The sequence below is a fragment of the Acomys minous genome (assembly GCF_964271855.1).
Source record: "Acomys minous genome assembly, chromosome: 13".
NCBI classification, from domain to species: Eukaryota; Metazoa; Chordata; class Mammalia; order Rodentia; family Muridae; genus Acomys; species Acomys minous.
The window spans coordinates 7805144-7828958 of record NC_140495.1 but is presented as its reverse complement, the minus strand read 5'-3'; the positions used below and the strand labels follow the sequence as shown (position 1 = coordinate 7828958).

Below are 23815 nucleotides of genomic sequence, written 5' to 3'. Positions count from 1 at the left end.
TGAATCACAACCATCTCTAACTCCAGTCCCAGGGAATCTGATGCCCTCTCATGGTCACCTTGGGTACTGCATGCATGTGGTACACACACATGCATCCAGACAAACACTCACATATAAAGTAAAAACCAGTTAACCTTTAAAAAATAATACAAAATTATGGATGGAATGCTATGATAAAACCTATTACCCTGTGCACTACTTAAAAGTAAAGTAAAAAATAAATCAAACATTTTCCTCAAATCAGAAATAGTTCCTCTCTTAATAAGAGAGACATAGAACTTATAGAAACATCCAGGTGCAAGCAGGTTGTATGTATTACAAACTACTGTTTGATGCTTGTGTGCATTATTTATAACCTTGCACAATTTCTTTGACTCATCTCTGTTATTATTTTCCCTCCCTCAAGAGATGCCCCAATTTATTCTTTGGCGAAGTTAGATTAGAGGAAGACTCAGAACAGAAAACTGAAAGCATGCCAATTCTTTATGCATCTGAAGCCTATGGTACTGGCATGCAAGCATGTCTTCCCTCCCAGAAAGGAGACAAGCATATTTTTATAGGAAAACAGGAAGGGTTGTGAGCAGAGACCTGTAGACACTGACTTTTGACAGTCTCTCAGCCATGGGCTGCTCCACAAGCAAGCACTCTGAACCTTTACAGACAGCCTGTGCTTCTAAGTGCCCTGGGCTTACATGTGAAGGAGTCGAGGTATCAGGAGAAGGCCCCCAACCAAGGAGAAAAAACCATCGAACGTGAACAGAAGCATAGGGCTGTGAGGCGTCCAGTCCTTAGATCTGCTGTGTGCGGGACATTTGCTAGGGTACTTAGGAAGCTGTCTTAGGCTTAGAAAACCATTGCAGTGACCATGAGCGCATCCTCCACTAGTAAGGATGCTGAAGATCCGTGTTTATCCTGTAGCGAGGACCGTCAAAGCCTTTCCAAATCTTAGTCCTCTGTCCTTGGGTGTTCTGTGCCACGCCCACCTTTCTCTAGTTTCCTTTCAGTGATTACAGTTTTAAAATAATTTACATATTATGTTCTACCTGGATTTTTAATCGCCCGTGTTGACTTATTTAACATTCTGCCTCAGCCCTATACAATGGTGAGTGCTACAAAACGCTTTCAGCTCAGTTTGTTTGTGATTCCTGTGGAGGGGTTGTATGCATGTATATATTCGAGTGAGTGCATATCCATGATAACCAGAGGTAAAGCCACTAGAATCCAGGGATCACGATTTGGGTAGACTGGCTGGTTGGTAAGTCCCCAGGGTCTTTCTGTGTCTGCCTCCCTGGAGCTGGGATTATTGCTTTGAACGAGCCCTCCCTCTGTAGTCCATTAAAGGAAGTGGTGAACAGAAAGCAGTTTTTAATATTATCATTCTGCAGGAAAGAGACACAACATAGAGGAAAAAAAATTAAAAATGGCTATCTTGATTCGAGACAGTGGTTTGTAAAGTCCTTGAGTGTGAGAAATTCCTGCCCCCATCCCCAGGCTGGTATGTTAGGAACAGTCTTCATAATCTTCCAGCATAAACTATTTCCCAAATCCCCCATGCTATTAACTCAATACAGACAGCGTTACTCAGTGAACGTTCTAGGGTTTGAGTCGGCCCTCCCTTCTGATCCTGGGTGCAGTCAAGTAGCAGACCACCCATGACTCCCAACGCTTAAATGTTCTGACGAAAGCACGTGTAGGCATAAGGTTATTGCATAATTTTAATGCTGAATTTTTTTACAGCTCCAGCCCCCCCCTCCCCAATATCTGGTTAGGATACTTGTTCTGAGAATTTTCTATTTCAATACTGTGTAAGAACTGCTTCCCAATTGTTCCTTGATATGCCAATAAAGCAGCTTCCAGCCAATCGCTGAGCACGGGGAGAGAATAGGGCTGGACTTCCTGCTAAGCAGGGGTAACCAGTGAGTGGAGAAGGAGTTAGAGGAGGAAGTAGGGATTTGGCCCCTTGAGAGACTGAGGACGCATGAGAAGAGAGAGCTGGAACAGGAAAAGCTACAAAGTGTAAGTATCTCTGGGATGTGCGCTGGGAGGAAGCCAAATTAGCCTAGAGGGTTAAGACTAGATGATTATAGGGTTAAGACTGCTCGGTTCTTGTGATGTGAAGACTCTTAAAAATAAGACAATAGAGCCTCAATTATTTGTGTGATAGCCGGAGAAAGTGAGAAACAGACACAGTTATAGAAAAATAGCTTTAACAAGCAGGTGCCGAGCATCAGCCGTGGAGGAAGAGATGCCTGGTTCCTCCTTACCTGTGACTCTGACGAACTCTGAGCACACCTCATACTGAAAGTGTACCACAATGCTTTACTTCCTGCATCACAAATGAGCACCACCCTGCAGTGCCTGCCTTTTCATGTTGTTGTCGGAGTCAAACTCAGCTCCTCATGGTTTTTTGGCAAGCACTTAGCATTTTACCAAGCCCTGACCCACTCACCTGTTGTGTTGCATTGAGGCCTATCACTGTATTTCCTCCGTGGAAGCAGAATGCTTTAAAAAATTCTATCCTTCCTAGGAAATCTGACCTCGACCGACCTTGGCAGTTATCCATATGTGCTCCCATCTTGTCAAGGTATATTAAGAAGAAGAAGAAGCCTTCTGAGGTCTTAATGATAAGACATTCATGACAAAGCAATTGCCTTTCTTCTCCTGAGAAAAAATGAGACTTTCACTGATGGCAGGAGAGTGTGAAGGAGAGACTGAGAACCCTGGGAGGTGGCAAACGGGGTTCAGCCTTGCAGCAAGCGGATGTTTCTCTCCTGAATAATATCACAAGACACCACAGAGGAGGAAGAGCCCTGACAGGAAGTAATTAAAACTTGGCAGTGGGGATGCTAGCAGGACTTTAAAACTCCAAACCAGAACCACCACAGGCCAAACCACTTGGAAACATCTGGGGAGAAAGCTTAAAATTCACTACAGATGGTAGACAATGAGGGACTCAGTGTCCCTGAGACAGAGATGAGGTGTGTGTGTCTTTGAGATAATGATGGCGCTAAGGAAAAGAGCAAACATTTCAGTTAGGATGATGTAAGTCATAAATATGTAAATCCAATTGTACTAATTAATTCTCAAGGATGGCAAGAACCTCCCAGTTAAGAATGATGTGACTGTCACATGACTGCCTCATGACAGCATCAGGATTGTAATGAAATTTTAGGAATAAAGGTCAGAAAAGAGTAATGTCTTGTATATATCATTTTTGCAAATATTTTTATGATTAAAATAATATATTTTATTTACTTGTGGCATGTGTGTGTGTGTGTGTGTGTGTGTGTGTGTATGTATGTGTGTGTGGAGGTAGGTGGGTTTGCATATGCTCCAGTGTTTGTGTGCAAGTCAGAGGGCAATGTGAATAGATCCATCAGTTCACTCCTTCTACCATGAAGGTTCCCAAGTTCAAACTCAGTTTATTAGGCTTCTCCACAAATGCCTCTGCCCTCTGAGCCATCAGGCTGGCCCAATTACTTGTGTGTCCACAGCAGCTTGTATTTTGCTAGCCACCTTTGCCCTTAAGATACTTATGGACTGTCAGAACAAAATAGGTAAACTTTATCTCAAATTGAGTTCAATCAATGAAGGAGTCTTTGGGTAGGTTTTAGGGTTGTCACACTGAACAAATGAACGTGTAAGATACTAAGCAAATGTGGGTGCCTGGTAAACAGTGAAGAACATTTTAAGATAAACATGTGTTCTTTGCAATATCTTGGACCCAGTTATCATAAAATGTACACATATTCATTCGATGTCTGAAATTCAGCCTTCACTAGATGTTACATAGCAAACCTAAAAGGGTGTCAAGGGAAACTGAAAATCATGAAGTGGTTTGAATGGGCTATGTCTCCTGCTGGCTCGTGGAACACTAGGTGCCCAGTGACAGTCCTGTTCGGGAAGGTTAGAAGGCAGCGCCTTGCTGGAGGAACCACATGACTGCAGGAAGCTCTGAAGTCTCTAGCCTTGCTGGCTTGCAGTTAGCTTTCTCTGCCCTGCAGCGTTGGAGGTGTGATCTTTTGGTTGCATGACACCAGGCAACAGTAGCCAGAGCCCATCAGTCAATGAGCAGATGAGGCTGCCCTCCAATGCAATTACCTGTTACTAACTAACTACTCCTATTAACTATTTACAAATAGGTAATGGATTACACTCAGCTACAGACTGAAGGTTGCTAACCCCTGAACCAAAGATATACCCAGGAGAATTGGACACCAGATGGTGTTAGCTGACCATAGGAGAACTCCCACTGCAGTTCCCTTCCTAGTTCTGAGCCCAGCAGGGCTGTTGGATAATCCACTTGGTCTCTGGCACCATGCATCAATACAGGTCCAGCCTAGAGAGGCCAAGTTGGCTTTGTGACTTGTGTATTTAAAATGCATGGACTCTGAGTCTATAGAAGAAAGAAGTGTGTTTCTTCTATAGCAGTTTAAATAGCAACAACATAAATGGACTTAAAAGGTTCCCTAGCCTTCGGAAATGTTGCCTCAACATACTTTTTTTCTGCAGGATTTGATTATGTTATTTTTTTTTAATGCGTATCACATTTATTGTTTTTCAAGACTGTTCATTATCTTCACCAAAAACTTTGGTGTCTGTTGTTTTGGAATTATTAAAGATGGAGAGGAGAAGAAGGGGTGTTCAGAGAGAGAAGAACAGAACAGAGTCACCCCAGGTCAGCTGATCATGCCCACGTACACCCTACTACTAAAGATCTGTTTGCGCTTATTTTCATGTTGCTGTGACAAACACATGACAAAAGCAAGTTGAGGAAGAAATGGTTCATTTTGAATCCCAGCACTCGGGAGGCAGAGGCAGGCAGATCGCTGTGAGTTCAAGGCCAGCCTGGTCTACAAAACGGGTCCAGGACAGCCAAGGCTACACAGAGAGACCCTGTCTAGAAAAACTAAAAAAATAAAAATAATAAATAAATAAATAAATAAATAAATAAATAAATAAGGACACAATGTACTACGGCGGGAAGTCCTAGAGACAGCAACATAAGGGGTACTCCATCTCCAATCAGGAAGCAGAGGGCAGGCAGGAAGAAGGGCTAGGCAATCAAACCACAAGGCCCGCCCCCAGTGACTCACTTCCTCCCCCAAAGCTCCGCCTCTTGTAGGAATCACAACTTCTCCAAAGAGCATCATGAACTGCTAACCACAAATGTACAAACCTGTGGGAGACGTTTCACGCTCAGACAGCAGGGTCTTTTTTGTCATCCTCTAAAGTTAGACTCCTCGAATCCCACTTTATAAATGAATCCTATAGTTACAACTAAATTTCTAGTAATTTTCCTTGGACAGAAACGGGCCAATGAATATCACAGGTTAGAAATCAGAGCTTAGAGGAAGACAGTAAATATGGTGGGTAGCTCAAATGTAACCTAGGAGGAAAAACATGGCGTCTTCACAAATAAATAGATATGAAGAGGAAGCAAGAAGATGGCTGATGCCACTGTTTGTATTTTAGTCATCCTACCTTAGGAGATGCTCTAGTTTCATGTTTGTTGTTTGATAAAAAATCACTCTGATGAAAAATCAACCAAGGAAAGGTTTGATTACCTCAGAGTTCCATGTTCAAATCCATCACTGTGGTTTTTTTTTTTTTTTTTAAGATTTATTTATTTACTTATTTATAGTGTCCTGCCTGCATGTTAGCTTGCACGCCAGAAGAGGGCACCAGATCTCAGTATAGATGGTTGTGAGCCACCATGTGGTTGCTGGGAATTGAACTCAGGACCTTTGGAAGAGCAGACAAGGCTCTTAACCACTGAGCCATCTCTCCAGGCCAAGGAACTCTTAAAGCATCTCATTCTCAATCAAGAACAGAGAGAATAAATGTGTGAATCCTTGCTTGGTTGTTCAGTGTTTAGTGCTCAGCTACCTTCTCTACTCTTACACTGCTTGAGACCTCCCACCTAGGGAATGGCGCCACTCAGTATGGACTTGGTCTATTAACACTAAAGACAAATCACAATGGGCCGGGTCAATTGATAATCAAGGCAAACCCCAATAGACACTTCCATAGTCCAGTATGATTTCTGCAAATTTCTCAAATGAGACCACCTTCCCAGATACTCCTAAATTATATCAAGTTGACAGTTTAAACTAGGCAGCATAGCAGATAAAGTATATATTTTTTCCTCTCTGGGTCTCATATATAAGTGAAACTATGTGAAGAGAGTATGTAAGTGAGTGTGTCTGTTGTGAACCTAGGTCTCAAGGTTTCTTGCGTGTTTCTTCTTGTCCTACTGACAGTGTCAGGCTTATTCAGGGCTTCATTGCTACTCTTGGAAAGTTGGTTAGAAACATCTGGTACAAAGCTATGCCAACCCAGGCTGGATCCGCCCAACCTTAGCCAATCCCACAACAGTGCCCAGACCCATGGGGTCAAGTAACTGTTGTTCATTAGCAATCACTACTTACTACAGTCCCATGGCCATGATAACCTCTTGCATATGCTTGTGCTAATATAGCATATTTCCCTGTTAGCACCATCAGTGTGTATGAAAAGAAGGATGCTCAGGGGATTAGGACGAACTCCACAGTGAGGCAATAACAGATAGGATGATAGGGACATTGTCAGATGTTAACTGCCCGTCTAAGCATTTTGCATTAACTATTGGAGCAATCTGATATACTAACTTGGAGAACTTTGCCATCAGCACCCAGCAAGGGGTGGAGTAGACCTCCTTCCTAACCAAGTTATCTTCTTGCCATGGAAGCTTCCTTCTCCATGGAGACCTAGGTGCTCCCTTCTCTTGGCACATCACGCTGTCCCCACCATGAATGAGTAGGGCACAGGGGCTGTTAAATAGTGTCCCCACCCAAGCCCCAGCTTTGTTCAGTAAGAATCGAGGCACACATGTTCTGATGCTCCAACTCTGTGGGACTGGTTGCATGTGAGTATCTAGTCTTTGCTTATTCTGCTTAACTTAGAGTGGTACCTCACTCCATACCAGAGAGAATTGAACTTCACAAAGTTTAGGAGGGCAACGAGGATAAGAATACAGGCATTTGCAAGCAAGGCTACATGCCATTAAATAAATAAAAACACTATACCCTACAGCCCCCAGCTGATGAAATCTTAGTGGGAAAATCCAGCAGATGGAGTGGCTGATAATTTGCCACAGGGAGAAGAAAACAAAGACACTTTAGAGAAAAGATTCCTAAACCAGGTATCAATATCTCCTTGCAGAAGATTGAATTTCCCAAGGATGGTTCACCAATATATTTGAGCCCACATGCCTTCTTTAAAATTATGTTTACATTTACTCGTTCTGTGTGAGTGTGTGCACACACTCGTGCACACGCATGCACATGCGTGTGCTGCAGTACACTGTGTGGAGGTTAGAGGACAACAGCAGTCAGTTTTCCTTCCTCCGTGTGGGCTATGGATATCGAACTCAGTTCCTTAGGCTTTCTGGCAAGCTCCTGCCCCTGCTAATCCATCTTGCCAGCCCCTACATGCTTCCTAACACTGTGACTTCATAGCCTTCTGACCCTGTGTAGTAAACTTATCCATCTCCCCTGAAATATGTGTGTCCCTTGTGCTGGTTGGCTGCTGGCGTTTTGTCAACTTGGCACAAGCTGGAGTCATCTGGGAAGAGGGACATTAACTGAGAACACACCTCCGTCAGACTGGCCTGACGACATGTCTGCGGGACATTTCCTTGATTTATGACTGATGCTGGTGAGCCTGGACCACTCCAGGCAATGCCACCCCTAGGCAGTAGGTTCAGGGCTGTATAAGAAATCAGGGTGAGCAAGCCAGTGAGCAGCATTCCTCTGTGGTCTCAGCTTTTGGCTCCTGCCTGGAGTTCTTGCCCTAATTTCCCTTAGTGAGCATTTCTCATTCTGGGAAGGTTTGCTTTTGGATCCAGCTGCCATTCTACGAGGAATGCCAACAGCACACTTAGAGGGAAGAAATAGGAATCAGCTCCTTTAATATACCCAGCAGTCACGCTCTCCCTGTGATGGGAAGAATGGAATTGGCTTCCTAGAATTTTGTTCTCTCTCTCTCTCTCCCTCTCTCTCTCTCTCTCCCTTCTCTCTCTCTCTCTCTCTCTCTCTCTCTCTCTCTCTCTCTCTCTCTCTCTCTCTCTCTCTGTGTTTTGGTTGCTTCATTGCTTTAATTATTTAGAGAAAAATAAAAATAAATTTTCTATACTAATGTATTACCTTCAGTATTTCTTTTTGAGTTTTAAAAATATACTGTTAATCAAAAAATCTTTTATTACCAGGACTTTAAAAAAAAAACTGCTGTTAGCTAGGCATGGTGACACATGACTTTAATTCCAGCACTCTGGAGGCAGAGGCAGGTGGATCACTGTGAGTTTGAGGCCAGCCTGGTCTATAAAGTGAGTCTAGGACAGCCAAGGCTACACAGAGAAACCCTATCTCAGAAAAAAAAACTTGCTGAAAAGCAAGTAGTTGAAATGTTAGTTTCACATTTATTCTTGACAGTCGTGCAGATCTTAGTACCCGAGTCATCTGGCAAATCTCAGTTCTTAACCAGATGGAGAAAGTAGCTGCTTCTTCATAGGTGAAGATCTGAGACCCTGTGGCAGAGCCAGCTGTCATGCATGTGTCTGATGATCTTGGAAATATAGTCATATGGTTTTCTTTTCTTTAACCTGGAAAGGTCTTACCTATCTGTTGCATTTTTTCCTATAGCACTTTTTCCTTTTCACGGTGTCTACCTTCCTTCTTTCCTTCCTTCCTTCCTTCCTTTCTTCCTTCCTTCCTTCCTTCCTTTTCTTCTCTTCTTTTTGTTTGGTTTTGGTTTTAGTTTTGTTTTTTTCAGGCATAGTCTCACTCAGCCCCTGAGCTGTCTTTACACTTAAGCAAATATCATGTTTAAAGTCTGGTTTGCATGTGGCTCCTACTTGATTGAGCTTTTTACAAACCAGGAAAGAGTATTTCAAACACAGAAAGGAAGCGTGCATCCTTGCGCTAGAAGCATGTCTCCTTTGTTGAGACTAAAGATGGCAGATGCCCCTCATCTAACTTTAGGAAACACCTTGATGTATCTGTCCCTAATTGCAGGAAGGAAGTGCCAGCCCTGTGCCTGAGGACCACATAGAGAACTGTTAGTCCTGAAACCAGGTCCTTCAGCAAGTAAGTCATACCAGCTTCTGTTTCTGGTTGTATCTGACAGAGAACAAGAGCCATGTAGAAACATGGACCTCTCTTCTCTTAGGCTTTTCTACAATCTCCTTCTTATTGTAATTGGAGGAAACTAAGGGCCTCCTCCCTAGCAACAGACACTGAATCTCCCCAGAGAACACAATGACATTCTGCCTAGGAGACTCAGGCCTGGCTGGCTCCTTCATTTACATGTCCTTAGAGCAGCAGTGTGGACAGTCACGCCCCATAGTCAGATCTCACTCATCGTTGGCTACAGAGCAACAGGAGCATCGTGTTGCCAATGGTGATGATGAAGACAGACTGTGAACTAGTTAAACCACCAGGGCTGTTTGCACATTCTCCTTCTCACTCTGTCTACACATTCAAGCTTACCTCACCTCAGAAACTGACTGAGTAGTATAGCTGCTCTGTCGATCAGCTCAAGCTGACATAATTCTAGGACACACACGAATAAACCTGCTGTGGTGGCATGGATGTGTAATACCAGGGCTGGAGAGGCAGAGGCAGGTAGACCCCCAAGGCTTAGGCTAGCCCACTTCCAGGCCAGTAAGAGACCCTTGCTCAAAAAAGAAAAAGGTAGAAATTGAGAAACCTGAGGCATGGTATCTGAGGTTGTCCTTTGGCCTCCACATACACAAGCACCATGTACACGCACATGCCTGTGTGCACACACACATACATGTGCATGCGCACACACACACACATACCACACACACACACACACACATGCATGTACACATGCACAGAGTCATTCTGGGCCTTGGTTTAGAGGCACACAACACTGAGAGTCCCTGTAGAGTTATTTCCCCAGTTCCTTCTAGTTGAGACAGAATTTGGATGCAAGACTGCATACCTACCACAGGCTCATGACATCACTACATACCTACCACAGGCTCATGACATCACTACATACCTACCACAGGCTCATGACATCACTACATACCTACCACAGGCTCATGACATCACTACGTACCTACCACAGGCTCATGACATCACTACGTACCTACCACAGGCTCATGACATCACTATGTACCTACCACAGGCTCATGACATCACTACATATCTACCATAGGCTCATGACATCACTATATATTCCACTACAAACTTATGACATTGTTGAACCACAGGACTATGACATCACTACACATCCCACTACAGGCTTTTGAAGTCACTGCACATCCCACCACAGGCTTATGCTATCACTGTGTCACAGTCATATGTCACTGCACACCCCACTGTAGAGAAACTTTAATTCAGAACATGGCTGCTTTGGTAAGCAGTTACATCTGTTATCTGGCTGAAACAGACACACCTTTGATTCAGGAGGCAAAGGCAAGCAGATCTGAGATCAAGGCCAGCCTGTTACAGCGCAAGTTTAAAGTAAAGAAAAGTTTAGGTCCAGGCCTGGTGGTACATACCTTTAATCCCAAATAATGATGTAAAGTTATTTTGTAGAAGAAAAGTTTAGGTCCAGGCCCGGTGGTACTCGCTTTTCATCCCAAACAATGAAGTAAAGTTAGTTTGTAGAAGAAAGCACTCATGTTTGAAAGGGTTATCTAACTGAGTGGCAGAAAAAGTGATGAATCAGAAAAAATAGTTGACAGAATAGGATACCTACACATCTCGCAAGAACAGAGAGGAAAGGGAAGTTCCTTACAGGGCAATGCAGAGAGAGGAGGCAGTTTTACCAGCACAGTAATAGTGAGACAGGCTGCAATGAGCGGACAAACTCGACACAGGTGAAGACAGAATGAGCCAGAGAATGAGAAGGAGCCAGAAGATTAGGGCAGATCGCTGAGTAAATTTGAGGCCGAGCAGAACAAGTCAGTGAGAAACTGAGACAAGCCAGATTGAATAAATCAGCTGGGAGAGGAGTTTGAGCCAGAACAGCTGAGCTGAACCAGCCAGCCCAGACTTCAGAAAGAAGAAAGAGTGAGCTTATTCAGCAGGAAGTCTCAGAGGCTGAAACATTCTAGGCCTAGGGTAGATTGTACGGAGGCTAGAAGCTTCCAGAACTAGGCCTAGGTTAGCAGAAGGAGGCGATAATCCTCCAAAACAACAATTGAAGTGGGAAAATAAAAGTTCCTTTTACACCCTACCACAGGCTGATAACATCACTGTGTCACAGGCTTATAAGGTCACTACACATCCCCATCACAGGCTGATGACATCACTGTGCCACGGGTTTATGAGGTCACTGTGTATCCTCATCACAGGCTGATGACATCACTGTGCCACAGGTTTATGAGGTCACTGCACATCCCACCACGGCTGATGACATCACTGTACCACAGGTTTATGAGGTCACTGCACATCCCATCACAGGCTGATAGCATCACTGTGCCACAGGTTTATGAAGTCACTGCACATGCCACCACAGTCTATGAAGTCTCATCTGGTGGAGCTTCCTTCAATGGCCTTGATGTGATAACTCAGGGTACAGAAACCAGCGTGAAAGGCAGACACTGTTTTGGATGATAGGATGAACTGTTCTGTACCCGCCCCAGGTCTAATCAAGTTTTTCCTCTTTGCAGAATTCCCTCTCCTTGGGAGCTGCACTCAGAAGGCGCTCATCATTCTGGAGGTTTTATAGTGTGCTGTTGTATTTTAATAGCCAGCCTAAATCGGCTATTAAAACACAGCAGTGTGTTAGGATTGTTGCCACGCTGCTGGAGAGAACACAAGGTCTGAGAGAAAGAAAACCTTTCCTAGCAGCTGACAGTGGAAGGGACTCTGACCCTCAGACTGAGCAAACATGAGCTCTCTTGGCCTACATTTAGGGTAGCCAGGAAAGAGAGCATCCTTGAAGGCAAACTCACTGGTGAGCTCTGTGAGTTAAGTTTGACCAAATATTCTTACTTAGGCCTGAACTAGCAAGAGTGTCTGATGTAAAGTGAATGAATGAATGGTAAAACAACGGAAGCTGGCTGTGTGGGCACACACCTGTGTACTCAGGACTCACAGGCAAGGAAGGCTGAGCGTGCTCAAGGTTGGTCTGGCTACATACTGAGTCTGAGGCCAGCTAGACTGTATACTGAGATCCTATCTAGAAAAAAAAAATCAATCAACCCACCCACCCACCAACCAACCAACCAAATAACTTGGAATTATTCTTGCCTCATGTTAAAGCTCTCAGTTTAGGATAGCCTTAAGCACAGGTTCAAGTCCTTGTGGTCTTTCACGCTGCTGTGACTATTCTAGAAGCTGCTTCTGCTGTTGGTATGATGGTTAACTGGAGTATTGATGAGGTACACCTTTGTGCTTCAGGGGAGGGGACTGCAGAGGGAAGACCCACTCCGGATGTGGGTAGCACCATCCCATGGGCTGAGGTCTCAGGACTAAACACACAGCAAGGAAAAACCTGAGTCATCTGTCTGAGCTTTGGCATCTCCTTCCTCTGCCTCAGTTTCCCCACCATGGTGGCGTACAGCCTCTGAACTGTGAGTCACACAATGAGTCCTTCCTCCCTCATGTTGACTCTTGTCAGGCCTTTGGTCCTGACAGGAAAGCTCTGTGATGGTTAGATACAAACTGCTCATTTGCACAGAATGCTCTCCCCTTCTGGGCACCGCTGAGGATTTACACCTGAGGACACCATACTCTCTCCTGTCTCCTCTCACAGCCCCAGCCTTCCCCTGCTGGTCACTGCCCAGGGCTTGCGTCCTTGCTCTCATGTCACTGATACACATAGAGGGCCAAAGCTGAGTAGAATTGGGGGTCTCGTTTATGGGTTTGCTGTCTCATTAATAGGAGAAGCTGAAAATGAATTCAGCAGGGAACTTGAGGAGCATTTCATTAGCATCTGACAGAACAGGAACAGGGCAGGCAAGCTAGGAATTCCAGGAGGGGAGAGAAATGAAGATCTTCAAGCAGTTGCCTCAAGGGCAGGCTTCTCATGGTCTCATTGAGGGGATAATTATTCCTCCTATCTCCTTAGGCACGTCTTCAGATGAATCAGCTTTTCTGAGAGTGATCTCTAGGCACATGACTGACGGACCAGCTGCCTTAACGTTTAGAGGAAGAGGTGGTAATATGAAATATTCTAATATCTGCGGCAGATCAGAATGTCACATCTTTACACAAGGCCAGAGATAGAACTCAGATTTAATCCTTTTGAGGAGGAGCAACTAATTTTTCCTTTAATGGCTTTTAACACATTCCATAGACTGCCACATTTTTATATGGCATCTTACAGTCCAGGGAAACATGGAGAGGCCCATTCTCAATGGCTGAGCCTGCATTGGGCTCTCTTCCCTAGCTACCCAATACCAAGAATAAGGACTTTCTCTCAAGAGGAATCTTTTCTTATCTCGGGGAAATTGTAGTCTTTATTTCTGTCCCAGGCAGAAGTCTAATTTTATCAGGCAAGAATCATTCTCAAGACAGAAATGGCACTTTACAGGGATCTGAATTCCAACACAGCAGCTGATAGTGCCTACACAACAGTTAAATATCCGATGTTCCCCAGCAGGTCGGTACTTCTTCTCAGGGCTTCCTCATAAAATATTCTTTGTTGCAAAGACAGTCTTCCATAAGAGTGGCAGGAAACACTGTATTTTAGAAGTGGGGTTTAGGATAAATTTTCAGCAGCAATATTAGATGAACCAATTTTGGTATAGTTGCATATTGAAATGTAACACAGCCAGTAGCATGAGCCAACCTAGTCTATATGCAAGATGTATTGTTACTTAGATAATTAAAACACAAACCAGCACCTGGCAGTGGTGGTGCACACCTTTAATCCCAGCACTTGGGAGGCAGAGGCAGGTGGATCTCTGTGAGTTCAAGGCCAGCCTGGTCTACAAAGACAGTCCAGGACAGCCAAGGTTACACAGAGAAACTCTGTCTTTAAAAAACCAAACCACACCAAAAGCAATCAACCAAAAAAACAAACCCACAAACCAACAGGTATATTTTCTCTTGCATGTGTGCTCATGTAACTATCCTTGGGGAGAAAAGAAAAGCATAATCTGGCAACAGTGATGATTGCAGGAGAAAGGCCTCATTTTTTTTCTTCCAAATTTAATATATTTTGAATACTCCAAACTGGGCATTGCTAATTAAAAGCTGCACTAAGCATAAAATAGAGCAAAAGAATTATTCTACAACTTAAATTACTGACTGTACAAAGAGATATATCTGTTTGTGGATCCAAGTCAGAGTTAGTGTCCCACATACACAAAACATGAAAATCACTGAGAAATTGTTCTGTGAAAATACAGACATACACACACACACATGTGCACCGATTGGGTGTGTGGAACTGTTGAACTTTATCAGTTTCACGTAATTCCACCAAGTGATACAAGATGTTTTTTTCAAATATTTTTTTCAAATTTGTGTGCATCTCCTGAGGAGACCAGAAGAGGGCAGTGGATCTCCCGGCGCTGGAGTTACAGGCTGCTGTGGGCCTACTGGGAATTGACCTCAGGTCCTCTGCAATGGCAGTGTACACTCCTAACCTCTGAGCCACTCTCCAGACTGCAGTAAATGATTTTCAAAGAATTTACTATTAAACAAAGTCCATAAATATAAAATGTATACCATAGTCCGTGTATGTAGAGTTTTTAATAGGTATGCTGCTACGGTAAGACTATAAAGAGACCCTTCCAAAAGGCCTGGCCCCAGTTGATGGCTCTGGTTTGGGGGATTCTGGAATCTTTAGGACACAGGACCACCACGAAGGTTTGGTTCACGAGGGTGCATTTGGAGGAGGCATCTGGTGAACAGCCTGTCTCCCTTTCTACTTCCTGTCGGCCAAGAGTGAGCATCTGGCTGTGTTCTCCTTACGGTAATTCTCTGCCCCACTGTAAGCTCAGAAGCGTAGAGCCAGTTGTGATGAACCGAGCCCCTTAAGCTGCGATGTTAAATAAACCCCTGCTTTCTTCCATCTTCTCTGACGTGTTTGATCACAGTGGTGAGAAACTTACTCCCAAGAGCTAAGGGAGACAGTTCAGTGAGTAAAGTGTTTGTCATGCAAGCATGAGGACCCGAGTTCAAATCCCTAGCACCCACATGACAGGCAGGCAGAGCTGCATATCCTTGTAACTCCAGCATTGAGGAGCAGTGTAGGTGGATCCTGTGAGTTCTTGGGCCGTCATCCTACCCAAACTGTCATCTTCCCGTTCAGTAAGAGAGGCTGTTTCATGACAACAGGACAGAAATTGGTAGATGAAGGCACCTAACATCCTCTTCTTGCCTCTGCACACACATGCACAGGCCTGACACCCCTGCACTCAAACACACGCACTGCACGCACACCACATACTATACACTACGCTTACAAATACAACACACACACACACACACACACACACAAAAGAGAAAAAGTAAAAGTAACTAACAAACACAAGTGCAGAAATCAGTAAGCCAAAAAAGACATCATAGGATAAAATAAATACGAGTTAAAGCGCTTGCAACAAAACCGAGTCTCTAAAAGAGCCAACAGGAAAGACGAACAAGGCAGAAAACGAGATATATTTTATAAACACTGTTGAAGCAAATACAAAAATACAGAAATTATTTAAATTAAGACCAGAAGCCAAATAAGTGTATGATGCACCCGTGAATATGGCGCCAAGGGTGGGAAGGCCAAGGTGCGTGGACTTAAGTAGCTAAACATTGACACCTAGGGAAGACAACAGTATGGCGTGGTGTTCTGTTGAAGAGACGCCCTAATCCTCAAAATCCCCAGTAAGTCAGGCAAAGCAAAATCACCAAGAGATATGGGTACATTTGTCTGACAAAAAGTAAACATCTAAACCAAAATAGTAACAAAGAATTAGACACTAAAACAGGGTAAATCTCATGATAGTCACAAAATCTATACACTTAATGATAAATTAAGAATGGACTGGGAATCTAGGCGGGGTGACTCACACCTTTAATCCCAGCACTCAGGAGGCAGAGGCAAGCAGAATTCTGTGAGTTCGAGGCCAGCCTGGTCTACAGGACAGCCAAGGCTACACAGAGAATCTTCGTGTTGAAAAACAAAACAAAACAAACAAAACAACATGGAGTGGGAGATAGAAACAAATAAAATTTTTAAGTGAGAACAATGGGTTTCAAACCTTTTAATGACAAAAGAACACTGAAACATCAATCTTCATAATTAATATTTGAGTATAGCACAATTATAATAATAGTACCAACACAATTTGTATAGAAGAAAAAAGGCCAAGGGATAAATAAACTAAACAATTGATATGAAATGTGGGTCAATTATGAAAGGATCCTGTGTCATCAACAACAGCAGTGCCGAGTGGGAGTACAGAACGGAGCGAGGAGCCTTTGGTCCAGGGAACGGTGACCACAGTGTCTATTTAACAAAGTGTTTAATGAGTCATTTTCAATCTATGGGATGTGCAGGAAATATGCCTTGCTTCACATTTTCAAGATTAAATAGTAAAACAGAATTTTCATTTTCTTCTTCAAATAAAACTGTCTTGCTTTTTTGCACATGGGAAATATCACAGAATCTAAAGCTACCTCCTGTATCAATTTTCTGACTTCACCAGAAGAAAAGGATTCAAACTTTACGGCTGAAAACACCAATTTGTATGCCACCATCCTGGAGGCCGGGAACCCCGCCTGGGATACACCATAAGTATTTGCTGTTATGACTTAACCTAATGATCTGGGGATCACCCTGTTTTGCTGTATTTTTCTTCAAACTTTTTTTTTTTTGCTTTTATTGCTGAATACGTATTCTAATTTAGGCACACTCCCGAATCTATTCATTTACACGTTGATGGACACTGGGGTTGTTTTCAGCATGGAGCTATTACGGCTGGGCTCTGTGAACTTTTGTGTAGTGGTTTTTACGTGGGCATGTGCTTTCATTGCTTTTTCAAAACTAACAAGAGAAAGCATGCTGGGTTATAGAGTTGAGTGTCTTCTAACATGGAAAGAAAAGGCCAACTTTTCACATACTGTCTCCACTTCCTTCTGTCTCCCTGATTTGACATAGTCTAGGATCTTTCTACAGTATGAGGTTGCATGGTCATTGTTATTTTGAGTTCAAACTTCTTAGGTGAAAAAAAAAAAAACCAACAGGGGAAACTCAACATCATGTCCCGAGGCACATTCAGCTAGTCAGCTAGTCAGTCAGCCAGTCAGCCAGTCAGCCAGTCAGTCAGCTAGTCAGCCAGTCAGCTAGTCAGCTAGTCAGCTAGTCAGCCAGTCAGCCAGTCAGCTAGTCAGCTAGTCAGCTAGTCAGTCAGCCAGTCAGTCAGATGGCAGCTTTGAGGGACCTCCCTTGCTTGAAAGCATTCGCTGCCTCTAAAATCCTGAAGACTCAGTTTCTTGAGAAGCACTGTGCCCTAGACAGGTTCACTACTGCTGTGATTAAGCACCATGACCGAAGCAACTTGGGGCAGAAGGGGATGCTGCTTACTGGCTTGCTCAGCCTGCTTTCTTACAGAACTCAGGACCACCAGCACTACAAAGGGCTGGGCCCTCCTCCATCAGCCGCTAATTAAGAAAATGCCCTACAGCCAGATCTTACAGAGGCTTTATCTTAATTGAGGTTCCCTCCTTTCCGATGATTGTAGCTCTTGTCAGGCTGACATAAGACTAAGCCTGTATGCTGGGCATGGTGGCGCACGCCTTTAATCCCAGCACTCAGGAGGCAGAGGCAGGTGGATCATTGTGAGTTCGAGGCCAGCCTGGTCTACAAAGCAAGTCCAGGACAGCCAAGGCTACACAGAGAAACCCTGTCTCAAATAACAAAAACAAACAAACAACAACAACAACAACAAAGACTAAGCCTGTACAACTCACTTCTTCTCAACTAACACACAAACACATTGTTATTAAGTTATGACCTTTCCTTTTTTGTTCTTCACCAAAATCATTCATTAATATCAACATTAATGCTTATAGGACTCTTTTCCTCCTAATGGGTTGTCTTGCCCAAGCCACATATGAGGGTTTGTGCCTAGTCTTATCGCATCTTGTTATGTCGTGATCAGTTGGTCCTCCTGGGAGGACTGCTCTTTTCTGAAGGGAAATGGAGGAGCAGTGGGTCTGGGGGAGGGGAGGTGGGGAGGGTATACTGGGAGGAGTGGAAGGAGGAGGAGGCATTAAAAAAATATATATATATACATATATAAACCTTCCAATTTTTAAAAGTCCCACAGTCTTTTAAACACAAACGCTTAAAAAATCAATCTCTTTTAAATGATCATTTTTAAAGTTTTTTTTTAATATTTAAGATTATTACTATTAAAAATGTAAAGTCTTTTAAAAAGTCAGATTCTCTCAACTGTGGCATCCTGTGAAAATAAAAATTAAGTTAAATATTATCTTTCTCAAGAAGGAAGAACAAGGACACAGTCACCATCTGAACCAAGCAAAAACCAAACCCCAACAGTATAAATAACTCAATGACCAGTATCTGGGATCCACTCACCACTTCTGGCACCTCCATGGGGCTTACATCATTCTCCGCTGTGCCCTCTGTAGCGCACATGGCTTTTCTTCACTCCACTGCCGCTGTCCTTGGTGGTCATTCGATGGTACTGGCATCCCCAAGAATGCTGGGATTTTCTGCTCCAATTAGGCTCCACTCTCCCCACAGGACTCCAGCCTTGTCACAAGGTGCCAGCCCTCAGCTGCTTTCCTTGACCTCTGCATGCCTTCAAGACCAGTGCCACCTAGGTTAACTCTTACGCTGCCAAGTTCGGCTGCCAGCAGGAGATACAGCCTTGGTCAACTCCAGACCACAGCTTGCATGTGCTGACTCTGAGCAAACATTTCCCACAAGGCTTCACTTCAATGATGCTGGTCTCTTGATCACAGCTGATTCTTCAGCCCCAGCGGACGAGAACCATAGATTCTCAACTCAAAGTAGCAAAGAGCACTCTTGGTGTCTTTAAGTGACTCTCAAACATGCCCCTGGAACTTCACCAGCCAGGCCTCCCTTGTCCGAATTGCTCTCAATATTCTTATCTTCCAAGGTCATAGGGGTCACACGGAACAGATCACCAAGCTCTCAACACTCAGTAACTTTTCTCATCCAGCGTTAAGTCCGCTCACAATCCTCCCCAAAACAACATGGTCATAGCAGTATCCCACTCTCCTGGCAACAATTTCTGTCCTAGTTACGGTTACTATTGCTGTGACCAAACACCATGATGGAAATATAAGTTGGGGAGGAAAGGATTTGTTTGGCCTACACTTCCATAGAACATCTATTATCGAGGGACGTCAGGGCCGGAGCTCAAACACTCAAACAGGGCAGGAACCTGAAGGCAGGCGCTGATGCAGAGACCATTCAGGGGTGCTGCTTCCTGGCTGCTCAGCCTGCTTTCTTGTAGGGCCACAGGGATGGCCACACCCACATGGGGCTGGGTTCTCCCCCGTCAATCACTAATTAAGAAAATGCCCAACAGCTGGGTCTTATGGAGACTTTTTTTTTCCCTTCATTGAGGCTCCCTCCTTTCTGATGACTCTAGCTTATGTCACTTTGGCATAAAACTAGCCAGGACACACTGGTTCACGCAGTGGGAAGAACGGAAGGAGAGGTGGGAAGGAAGCAAGAGAGACAGAACACAGGTGCCTTCTGGCTTCCGTTAGCCTCCTCTCCAACATAGGCAGCACACCAACACACACACACACACACACACACACACACACACACACACACACACACACAAATAAAGGTGAAGGTACAGAGCCAAGTTTCCACTCTCAGGGAACAATGGAGTTACTTGGACATTCATAGATATAGTCTCTTTGTCTTTTGAATGACGGTGGCACCATTATGGAAGGCTTTCTACAATAGGAGGGTTGTGAGCCTGGGCGGGGAAGAAAAACAGACATGGGATTCTTAGACAAAAGCCAAAAATCAAACGGAGCCCTGGGGTATTTGTGGGGCCTTCGGCTGTTTATGCAGTTTTTCTAGCAGTTAAAATCTGGAATGACCATATTATCTGCATCTCCTGGGGATTAGGCGGGCCCCCTGGAAATCCAATTACTAGGTTTATTGGTCGTTTAGAACCCTGAGTGCAAATATTAGGAATCGAGCCCAAATTAAAGCAGGCTCATAGAGTTTGATTCTGGTGCTTTGATGCTGACAGCTGATTGGTGTGTTGAATTAAGCATGCTCGTTCTTTTTCTACTAGTCCTCAGGTGAGAAAAAGTCCACCCACGAATATGTCACACAGCCCAGAAAGGAGGAATCGCCCTGCACTCTGAGCAAGCCTGCCTTCTCTGTCCAGTGAGTCATCAGAGCCCACCCATTTCCACCCGCTTCACACCTCCAGGCCCACTCCTTCCTCCTCCTCCTCCTCCTCCTCCTCCTCCTCCTCCTCCTCCTCTTCCTCCCTGCTGTGCTTGCTTCCTCACTGTCTTCCATTCTGTTCTTCCTCAAGTGAGCAACAGGTCCCTCCTCTTGGCTTCAGGTTTGCTTCTAGCTCAATCTCCCTGGCATGGGGCACTAGTCACTCTTCTAAAGCAAGATGTGGTCCCTCACCAGTCTTATGTGACCCCTTAAATAGCAGCCTGGGCTGGAGGAACATGATGCTTAGCTTTGGGGGCACAGCTCCTCCCTTCTGTTATTGAGATCTCTCTCTCTCTCTCTCTCTCTCTCTCTCTCTCTCTCTCTCTCTCTCTCTCACACACACACACACACACACACACACCTGGGAAAGACCTAATCACTCTCTACCCCTTTGAAGCAGTATCTTTAGCAGGGACACCAAACGTGGCCTCTACATGAAGCTGGAACATTTTCTTGCCATCCCCAAATACACCATGGTGTTATCTCCCATAGTGCTTTCCTTTCTAGTACACTAATCAATACCTTCTCCTTCCTAGACTCAAAGGGAAAAATTGACAATGTTTTCCTGGTCTTTAACCCCCTGGCTGCAGTGCTAAGCCTGGCATACTGAAGAATGGACCATGTAGAGGTTGTATCAGTGGCTGTCTCTGCTTCTGTCACATTCCCTGAGCAGCTGCATGGCTCACGCTGCTTCCTTCAAGCCTTGGTTCAAACATTGCCTTCTCCATGGCCTACGAGGCTACCTCAGACAGAGAGGAAAGACAGATCATAAATCTAGCTATCCAGCTTTGATCCAACTCTTAAGCAAACAAACGAAAGCCATGTGGTATCATTGCTTTTGCTTGTTTGTTTGTTTGTTTGTTTTGAGACATGGTCTTAAAAAACCCTGGCCAGCCTGGAACTGTTTATGTAGATCAGTTCTACTTCAAACTCACAGACATCCACCTGCCTCTGCCTCCCCCTGTGCTGAGATTAAAGGTGCGCACCACATGCCGGCCTGGAAGTAAATAACATGAGGGTCATCCCTACAATTGAGAAATATGGGGATACAGGGCTGTTGGATGAACCAATAGCAGTCACAGCAGGGAACAGACACTAGCGAGAGCTAACTTGCTTTTTTTTTTTTTTGTAGACCAGGCTGGCCTCGAACTCACAGCGATCCGCCCGCCTCTGCCTCCCCAGTGCTGGGATTAAAGGCATGCGCCACCACGCCCGGCTTTAACTCGCTTTTTTTCTGCTTTTAATTGCCCTGGATTTTTCAGGGGTGGGCACGTGCATAGAGATGAACTTGCTGGTGACAGCGTGGATCCATGTGGCACTCCAAGGCTTCAGAATACCCGCTCTAAGGGAAGGAAGTCCATTGAGATGGACAGACTTTGCCTCTGCTTAGTTTTTCTATCTGACGCTTTTTATTTGTAAGTTCCCTGTAACAGTTTTAGTATGTTTACTTTTTAAAATGTAATAACAGACTGTACAGTAACAACGGATACATTTCTCAGAATTCACTTGTCTTAGGAGCTAATAGAAAAGACAGTGGCTTAAACGCAATGCCAATAGCACATAAAATAATTAATAAAGTAAGAAAAGAAGGGAATTGACTTACCTTCTAAAGATATTGACAAGGCAACAGGCAGCATTATGCCTCAAGATGAAGGACTAGAGGCAATTCTACTAAAACTACAATCAAAGGAAAGGTGGGAAGGAAAAATCAATATCACCCATGCTGCCCAGGTACGCACAGCGAAGCAGTGGGCAGCTCAAATGAAAATCCTAATAACTGGAGAGATGAGTAAAAATGCCCGTCTTCTGAATTATAATATTGAGTATATGTAAAGCCGAGCCAATGGGGAGAGAAAAAAAATGGGATTCAGGAGTCGCAGCTCTTTCTAAATTACACACAAAGTTTTCCTGAGTAGGTGCAATAGCCTGGTAGAAGATGGAACAAAAAATATTCTTTTCATGTCTTCAATACGGCGTAACATAGGAAAGTGAAACACTTGCTAGACTTGTGTGAAAAAAGTGTAAGCACTTCAAAATGTCCAACACAAGTCAGAGAGCAGAGGGATCATCAAATTCTTGAACTTTGGCTTTTAGTGTTGTTTTTTTGTTTTGTTTTTGTTTTTTAATGGTCATTGTTCCTAAATGTTTTCAGATGTGTTTCATATGATCCTGGTTAGAAATCTAAGATGACTCCTTCGTACCTAGAATTAGAATGGTGAATTACTGCGCTAGAAAAGTTAGAAAGCCAGGCACAGTAGCACTCACCTTTAATCCCAGCTCTTGAGAGGCAGAGAGGCAAGAGAATCTCTGTGAGTTCAAGTCCAGCCTGGTCTACATAGTGAGACCCTGTCTCCAACAGACAAACAAAAATATAGAAAGAAACAGGGATTGCTGTACTTGGAAATGTAGTCTTAGGGCTACAATTCGGAAAGGTCTAGGAAATAGGCTATATTACAAAGTGTTAGGTAAGTCACAGTAAGGGACGAGGGGCAGGTTATGGAGAGACGTCCTCTCTTTGCTGTGGCTGCATATAAAGGTCCCCCGAAGACTTGTGTGCAGAGGTCGAGATCCCCAGTCGTAGACCACTGGGAAGCAATTGACTGACCATGATGCTGCGGATCACTTTGACGACGTCGTACCTGAGTGGATTACCAGAAGACAAGGCTTAGTTGGAGGAAGTAGATCACTGGGGCTGGGCCATGGAAGTCGGTTTCCCCCTTCCCTTTGCTTATGCTGGTTGGTTTTCTTTTCCATCTTTCCACTTCCTGCCTACAGCAGCCTGGCTCCCCGGATACTGTCACCATGATGCTCTTTTTCAAACCCCTGCTGTTGAGGACTTGAGCTCTCAGGTGCTGTTCCAGTTGCCGCCACCAGGGACTGCTGTTCTGTTACCACACACTAGCAACTTTCAGGGGCTGCAAGCCCCAAATAAACTCTTTCTTGTCTAAATTGCTTTGGCCATGGCGGGTTTTTTTTTTTTTAATCCTGACTATTACAAAAGTAACCCTAACACAGGGCAGGTGGCTCTGCAGGTGAAAGTGTTTGTTGTACAGGCCTGTCAACCTGTTTCTTCCCTGGAGCTCATGTTAAAACCATCAGACACAATGGTTCACTTCTGTAACCACAGCACTCATTCCGACATCAAAATGGGAAGCAGAGATGGGAGCATCACACTGAAAGTTCTGGGGCTCCTACTTTGAGGTATGAATCTTGGCAGCTGAGAATAACAGGAAAGGCCCTGATTCAACAAGGTGGAAGGAGAGAACTGAGTCCCTCAAAATTGTCCTCTGAAATCCACGTGCATGCCATGGCACATGCATGTTTACACATGTGTGTGCTCGTGCACACACACACACACACACACACACACACACAC

The 23815-nt window shown here is 44.3% G+C and overlaps 1 long non-coding RNA gene across 1 annotated transcript; it reads left to right on the top strand.

The window, feature by feature from the left end:
- Nucleotides 1-1939: 1939 nt before the first annotated feature.
- Nucleotides 1940-23342, top strand: LOC311581264. The gene is made up of 5 exons (XR_014773719.1): nt 1940-2016; nt 9054-9125; nt 20289-20376; nt 20976-21067; nt 23215-23342. It is a non-coding gene; the product is annotated as an uncharacterized lncRNA (long non-coding RNA).
- Nucleotides 23343-23815: the final 473 nt, after the last annotated feature.